Raw genomic sequence first — 7,868 nt, forward strand, 5'->3', positions numbered from 1 at the left:
GCCTTCACATTTGTCCCAATTTTTTCATTGATGATCTTCATAATTCTGGGACTCACATTTAGGTCCTTGATCCATGTTGAGTTGGTTTTTGTATTATTCCCTCCTTTTTTGATGTACACAAAAATACTCAGGAATATATAATCATTTAAACAACCAAAGAGTGCATTTTGCAAACCAGCCCCCTGCCTGCCAGTACATAACCTTTCTTTTTCCCTGAGTCTAGAGTCCTCAGCTTCTCCAGCTCTCCATGCCAACACCTCTGTAGCTGCCTCTAGTGTCGCTGCTTCTCTTAGGATCCCATGTTCCACTCACGCTTTTCCCTCTGGATGGTCCTAGGGTCCTCTGTTCCTGGAATGTAAAATTGTTGTTGTTAAGTACAATCGAGTCAGTTCCGACCCATAGCAACCTGTGCAGTTCAAACAGCTTTGCAGTCTGGCGTATTAACCCATAGCACCACACCAGGAATGTAAAATTAGCTCTATCTTTTTGTTACACAACTTCTACCTTTACAGTTGTGACAATCGCAATTAGTCATGATAACAATTACCCACTATTGAATCAAAGGAATCCTATACCCATCTCCTTTCACCAGACCCATCTAGACCAGATGAAAATGATTCAGTAGGGAGTCTACGTTCCCCCGCACACTCTGAAACTAAGCTCTTCTTGAAACCTGTAAGCCAGCCACTTCGTGCCTCTTTATAGGCCCCCCCATTTTAGGTAGCCAATGTCTAAGTTGCCCGTCCCTTCACAGCAATTTTGAAGCACCTATCTATTTTTCTGCCTAAGAGTTTGTGACTACCTTGCTCACCAGTAGATCCTCTAATACCTAAGACAATGACTGCCACATAGTAAGTCTTCAACATATTCGAGTTGAATGAATGGATGAATGGTCTGGTGCTTACCAGTAATGCATTACATACTACCTAATGTCCAGTTTTCCATATAATCGCATTGCATCTTTCCCCCCTGAGCATAGTATATTTCCCTCAGAACATGCTGTTTATTTTTTTTTCTGGCAATAAAAAGATAGAATATTTAATTCTGTTCAAAGTAATCCCAAATTAATCATATCAAAATATTATTTCAGGAACACAAAGATACAAAAACACCAACCTAGATCTCAGAAGGAATATGAGGAATAGCGCTGAATCATAGATTCCCACAGTTTGCAAACATCTTTCCCCTGTAGCAGTAGAATTGCAAAATGTTACACATGATACAGGCCAAATGCTACAGGGACTTGGGTGGAATAGGCCCAGACTCAGGGCTGAATTACGCCACAGAAAGCCCTATTAGGCTGTCATGCTTTACCCACAGGGCCTGACCTCTGTGAGCATAAAGATCCTTAGTGCTTAGGGCTTGTATATGTGGCTTAATTCATTTCCCAGTATAACATTAGTAAAGAGTCACACTCCTAAGCCAGAGCTAGCAGCTCTTTTAGTGTGACATACTTCTGAGTAGAGCTTTTACAGGGTGAGAAAATAGGTAGAGAAGAAAAAGTATAAATGAAGGAGAAAAGAAAGATGAGCAAGGAATGGCAGAATAGAGAAGAAAAAAGGCAAGGGGTATTTGATGAGGTGAGGAGGGGAGATATGGGGCAGAAAAGGTCTGGAATTTTATCACATATCCTCATTCTCTCTTTCCCATCGATGGCCCTGGTACTGATAGCCTTTGGTAACTGGCATAGACAGAAATAAGGGAGCTTCATGCCCATGACTTAACCTGGGTCATGTCTTTTCTCTCTTCTGGTTTCTCCAGCTCTCCTCTCTGGCTGTAAAGTATTTCTCCCCTCCTTTCTGTTTCCTCTCTGCATATTCCCAGTCCTTAAGCTTTCCTCCCACAAACATAGTCTTGTTGTTTTCTTTATTTGGGATAGGTGCACTTAGTGCCTGCAAAGACAACAATATTTTCTTGCTCTCCTGGGAAAATATCTGGACAGGTGAATTACCTTCTTCTGCAACTGCTGCCACTTTTCTCTAATCCCAGCTGATTGGCACATCCAAAGCCAGGTCTTCCTGCTGTGATCTGGTGCCTAAACTTGCCAGAAGGACCATTCCCTTGTAGCCTTATTTCCTTTTTCTGGCCCAATTTAGGTTTGAGGTTGTTTTCTACTCTAGGGCATTTCAAGCTGGAATGAGAGGCAAACTGCATGATTCCAACCCTGACCAGGGCACATACATCAAGATGCTGCACTTAGGAAGCCTATCCCAGCTCGATGAGGTAGTGGCAGGTCACTGGTAGAATTCTTGCCTTCTGTGCTAGAGACCTGGTTTCTCTTCCTGGCCAGTGCAGCACATGCACAGCCACCGCCTGTCTGTCAGTGAACGCTTACATGTTGCTGTGATTCTAAACTAAGACAGACTAGATAGACAGGCCTGGGGACTAGCTTTTGAAAGTGAGTCATTGAAAACCCTATGCTCCACAATGGTCTGATCCACAACTGATCCAGGGGGTGGCACAGGCCCGGGCAGCATTTCATTCCATTTTACCTGGTGTTGCCATGAGCGAGGGGCCAACTTGATGGCAGCTAACAGCACCAATCCCAGTTCACAACCTAACATATTCATTCCAAGACAAACTGTTAAGTGTCTTCTGCATTAGACTCACTATCAAGAAAGTTTGGTCTTCTTACATACAAGCTCCTTTGCTGACTGCATTCAAATTCCAGCTCTCCCACCTTATAATCATTTGTACAGGGATCTGGTATACATTAATTAAAATATGTAAGTCTCAGTTCCTTCTTTGGAGAAAAGGGTAACAATAATTCTTTCTCAAGTGCTGTTGTGAAGATTTAATGAGAAACTTTCAGTGAAGGGTTCAATGCTATGTCTGGTACAGTCAACATAAGCTACTTGTTACTATTACTACTCAGTTGGAGGTCATTGTGAAACGCCTCTATCATCCATTGTTCTTGACTGCCAGGGGCAGCAGTTCTAGTTCTAATTCCACTTCAAAGATTGTGACTTGTAACATGTTAGGGGTCAGCAGGTTGGGTATCTAGAAACCTCATGGTCTATTGACCCGTGAATAGCTCATCAGTTACAAATCAATATGAAGAAGCAGGGCGGCAGGTCAACCAGAAAAAACAAACCTAGGATTGCTACAGGAATTGACATCTTTTAGATACCTGCCAACTCAGATTGTGGAAGGACTAGGGAAAGAAACTGAGGTCTTATAAGCACATGAAACAATAAACACACCTTGTCTATAAACTTTCTTGTTGATTTATGGTGTCAATAGGCCTTTGTAATACAACACCATAGGGTAATGGTGATGCCTCCTCTGCATATCCAATACAGTGTTAGAATTTTATATTTTTTCTCCCCCCACCACTCATCTGTCAGTTTGTCGTACTGTGGTGTGGTGGGTTGTGTGTTTTGGTGATGTTGGAGACTATGCCACTGGCATTTAAGTACCAGCAGGATCAACCAGGGTGGATAGCTTTCAGTGGAGCTTCCAGGCTAAGACAGACTAGGAAGAAGGAGCGGTGGAATACTTCTGAATGTTTAGGCACTGAAAACCTTATGAATAGCAGTGTAACACCAGAATATTGTCAGATATAGTGCCTGAATATGAACCCCTCAGGTTGGAAGGCACTCAAAATGCTTCCTCCTCAAAGTAGAGTTGACCGTGATAACTCAGATGGAGTAAAGCTTTTGGGACCTTCATTTACTGATGGGAAATATCTCAAAATGAGGAGAAACAGTTCCATTAATAATCAGAACATGGAATGTATGAAGTATGAACTTAGGGAAACTAGAAGTTGACAAAACTGAGAAGGAACACATAAAGATTGATATCCTACACATTGGTGGTGCTGGTGGTTGTGTGGTACCACGTCAGTTCCAATTCACAGTGACCCTGTATAGGGTTTTCTGAGGCTGTAAATCTTTACAGGAGCAGAAAGCTTCATCTTTCTCCTGCAGAGCAGCTGATAAGTTAAAACTGCTGATCTTGTGGTTAGCAGCCCAGTTCATAATCCACTATGTTACCAGGGGTCTTTAAGGAGCTCTGGTAGCGTAGTGGTTACGAATCAGGCTGCAAACCTTAAGGTCACCAGTTAGAAACTACCAGCCACTCTGCGGGAGAAAGATGAGGCTTTCTGCTCCCATAAAGATTTACAGCCTAGGAAACCCTTTACAGGGTCGCTATGGGTCGTGAACCAACTCGACGGCACTTAACAACAACAACCAGTGGTCCTTATTATTACATAGCTGAAATGGATTGGTATTGGTCATTTTGAATCAGACAACCATATGGTTTATTTTGCCAGGAACAACAAAATGAAAAGGAATGACACCACATTCATCATCAAAAAGAACATTTCAAGATCTGTTTTGAAGTACAACGCTTTCTGTGATAGGATAATCCCCATATATCTACAAGGAAGACCAGTTAATACCACTATTATTCAAATTTACACAAATCACTAAGGTCAGTGATGATTAAATTGAAGAATCCTACCTACAATCTGAAATTAATTAAACATGCAATCAATATCTATTGGAAGCAGAATGCAAGACCTTATCTAGAGAAGCAGCGACACCAGAGATGGAGGCAGAGATAAGGACACAGAGAGAGGGAGCCGCTGAGGACTCTAGATTCACGGAAAGAGAAGGACTGAGAGCTGGTGGCCAGGAAACAGATTTGCAGAATGTGCCCTGTGGTGGTGTAAATTATTATATATGCCTGAGTATTAAAAAAAAAAAAAAAAAAAAAAAAGCTAAAATGAATCAAGAGACATACTGTTAACTGATGGTACATGGTGGGGATTATAATCATTGTAATGAAAAAAAGTATACTATTTGTTGATTGTAAAACTTATGATCTGCCATGTAAACTTTCCTCAATTCACAATAAAAACTTTAAAAAAAAAAGATGTATTGCTAATTACTGATGATTGGAATGTGAAGGTTGGAAACAAAGATGAAGGGTCAGTAGCTGGAAAATATAGCCTTGGTGATAGAAACAATGCTGGAGATCACATGATACAATTCTGTAAGACCAATCACTTATTCACTGCAAATACCTTTTTTAAAGAACATGAAGGTCACCACATGGATCTCACCAGGTAGAATACACAGGAACCAAATTGACTACATCTGTGGGAAGAGATGATGGAAAGCTCAATATCATCAACCAAAACTAGGCCAGAGGCAGCCTGTGGAACAGATCATCAATGCTCATATCAAGGTCAGACTCAAGCTAAAGAGAATTAAAACAAGCCCATGTGAGCCAAAATATAACACTGATCATATTCCCTTGAAATTAGAGACCATCTCAAGAACAAATTTGATTGATGCATTAGATCAGAAGAACTGTGGATGACATCAAGAACATCATACAGGAAGAAAGCAAAAGGTCTTTAAGAAGAATGGAAATGGATGTCAGAAGAGACCATGAAATTTGTTTTCCAGTGTAGAAATGCTAAAGAAATGAGGACGTCACAGCTTAAGACAAAATTCCAAACACAGCTTGAGAAGACAAAGTCAAATATTATAATGAAATATGCAAAGAACTGGAGTTATAAAACTAAGAGCGAGGAACAAACTGAATGAATCAAAGGAAAAAAATTCAAGCCTAACTTACCATAATGAAGGGTTCTATGAGCAAAATACTGAATGATGCAGAAAGCCTCAAAAGAAGATGGAAGGAATACATAGAGTCAAAGTACCAAAAGGAAATGGTTGATGTTCAACCATTTCACGAGTCCTGGTGTGCCACTGTGGGTCAATGCACCAGACTGCAAAGCCATTCGAACTGCAATGAAAGGTTGGCAGTTCAAGCTCACCAGCCTCTCCTTAGATACCCTATACAGGGTCGCGATGGGTTGGAACCAACTCAACGGCACTTAACAACAACAACAACAACATGTGACCAAGAACCAATCATGCAATCAAGGTACTGAAGAAAGAAGTCCAAGCTGCACTGAAGGCATGGCCAAAATCAAGATTCCTGGAATTGATAGAATACAAATTGAAATCTTTCAACAAACTGATGTAGCACTGGAGGGGCTCACTCAACAATGTCAAGAAATCTGGAAGGGAGCTACTTGGCCAAACAATTGGAAGAGATCTATTTTTTGCCCATTCCAGAGAGGTGACCCTACTGTATGTGAAAATCACCTAACAAGATCATTAACATCACAGGGAAGTAAAATTTTGTTGAAGGTAATTTAAAAATGACTTCAAAAGTGCATCAGCCAAAAAAAAAAAAAAAAAAAAAAAAAACCATCAGCAGAGATCTGCAAAAAATTCAAGCTGGATTCAAAAAAAGGATTTGGATCTAGGGATATCATTGCTGGCATCTGAGGGATCTTGGCTGAAAGAAGGGAATAACAGAAAGATGCTTATTTGTGCTTTATTGACTATGCAAAGGCTTTTGACTGTGTGGATCATGACAAGCTATGGATAGCATTGCAAAGAACGGGTATTCAAGAACATTTTATTGTGCACATGAAGAACTTGTGCATAGACCAAGAGGCAGTTAGAACAGAACAAAAGGATACTGAATGGTTTAAAATCAGGAAAGCTATGTGTCTGGGTTGTATCCTTTCATCAGATTTATTCAGTCTGCATGCTGAGCAAACAATTTGAGAAACTGGATTATATGAACAAGAATGTGGCATCAGTATCGGAGGAAGGCTCATTAATAAATAATCTGTAATGTGCAGATAATACAACCTTGCTTGCTGATAGCAGAGAGGATTTAAAATACTGATGAAGATCAAAGACTATAGCCTTCAGTATGAGTTGCATCTCAATGTGGGGAAAAAAAAAAACCCTCATCACTGGACTAATAAATAATATCAGGTTAAATGGAGAGTATTTGTTAAATATTTCATTTTGTTTGGATCCACAATCAACACTCATGTAAGCAGTATCCAAGAAAACAAATGATATATTGCATTAGGCAAATTTGCTGCACAAGATTAAAGATATCAATTTGAGGACCAGGTGCACCTGACCCAAGCCATGTTATTTTCAGTAGTCTCATAAGACAACATTGAGAAGTATGAGTATTCCAGAACACATAATTGTACTTCTGAGAAATCTGTACCTGGACCAAGAGGCAGTTGTTCGAACAGAGCATGGGAACACTGAATGTTTTAAAATTGGGAAAGGTGTGCGACAGGGTTGTGTTCTTTCACCATTCTTGTTCAATATGTATGCTGAGCAAACTATATGAGAAGCTGGGTTCTATGAAGGAAAACGTGGCATCAGGATTGGAGGAAGACTTATTAACAACCCGAGATATGCAGATGATACAACCTTGCTTGCTGAAAGTGAAGAGGACTTAAAATATTTACTGATGAAGATCAAAGAGCACAGCCTTACGTATGTATTACAACTCAATGTAAAGAAAACAAAAATCCTCACCACTGGACCAATAAATAGCATTCTTATCAATGGAGAAGAGATTGAAGTTGTCAAGGACTTCATTCTTCTTGGACCAACTATCAACACTCACAGAGGCAGCAGTCAAGAGATCAGACGACGTATTGCATTGGGCAAATCTGCTGCACAGGAACTTTTTAAAGTATTGAAGAGCAGAGATGTCAGCTTGAGGGACTAAGGTGCGCCTGACCCAAGCCATAATATTTTCAATAACCTCATATGGATGCGAAAGCTGGACAGAATAAGGAAGATCGTAGAAGAATTGATGCCTTTGAGTTGTGGTGTTGGAGGAGAATACTGAAAGTGCCACGGACTGCCCAAAGAACCAACAGATCTGTTTTGGAAGAAGTGCAGCCAGAGTGCTCCTTGGAGGTCAAGATGGCTAGGCTTCGTCTCTCATACTTTGGACACATTGTCCGGAAAGAATAGTCGCTGGAGAAGGATGTCATGCTGGGTAAGGTGAAGGGT

Source organism: Chrysochloris asiatica, unplaced genomic scaffold (assembly GCF_000296735.1).
Source record: "Chrysochloris asiatica unplaced genomic scaffold, ChrAsi1.0 scaffold00004, whole genome shotgun sequence".
Classification (NCBI taxonomy): Eukaryota; Metazoa; Chordata; class Mammalia; order Afrosoricida; family Chrysochloridae; genus Chrysochloris; species Chrysochloris asiatica.